The sequence below is a fragment of the Triticum dicoccoides genome, chromosome 6A (assembly GCF_002162155.2).
Source record: "Triticum dicoccoides isolate Atlit2015 ecotype Zavitan chromosome 6A, WEW_v2.0, whole genome shotgun sequence".
Classification (NCBI taxonomy): domain Eukaryota; kingdom Viridiplantae; phylum Streptophyta; class Magnoliopsida; order Poales; family Poaceae; genus Triticum; species Triticum dicoccoides.
In genome coordinates this window covers 508,229,371-508,230,176 of record NC_041390.1, presented here as the reverse complement: position 1 = coordinate 508,230,176, position 806 = coordinate 508,229,371, and positions in this window count along the sequence as shown.

Here is an 806-nt window from a genome sequence, read left to right as displayed (position 1 = left end):
GGAACCCAAATCTCGGGACGAGATTCTTTTGAGTGGGGGTGAGTTGTCACAACCTAGCTAGTCATGCATTAGAGTGTTGCATCATGTTTACTCTTTCATCAGAAACTTGAAATGGGGATGACAGAACCCCCAGTCCCCTCTGAAACCAACTAGGGTTACTAAAATAATTTTTCAATGAACCTGAAATGCCCTTCTAAAATGCCCATCATTTTTGTCTTGGTTCAGAACCTCTGCCAAAAATGGTGCACATTTTCCTAGGCCATCCTAGGGTTTTTGATTTAAATCATAAATATTTGAATTTGGGCATTTAAAATAATATAAAATATTTAAATGCTCAAATATCTCCAAACTAAAATGTTTCATGTTGGAAATAATCCAACTATGGGCCAGGAATAGTTTGGTGATTTTTGAACTTGCCTAGGTATTTTATTTAATTCAACAAAGTTGCAGATATAGTAAATAAAACAGAAACATAAATAAAAAAAAGGGGAAAACTTACCTGGGCTCCTCCACTGTGCGGCCCAGCCAGCTGGCCGGCCCAGCCAGCAGCGGCCCAGCCCACCACTGCAGCTCTCCGTCGTCTTTCTCCCCTCGCCCCGAAGCTGCTGCGTGCTCGCGCGCGCACGGCCGCGCGGCCACCTCCTGCTTGCCGACGCGCTCCTGGCCGCGTGGACGACTCCCGCAGGCCGTCCCGATCCCCCCCTGCTCTCTCTCACTCTCCCCCGGCTCTCCCCTCCTCTCCCTCGCTCTCTCTCTCGCACGGCCGAACACCACCGTCGCCGCCGTTCGCCATAGCAGCCATCTCC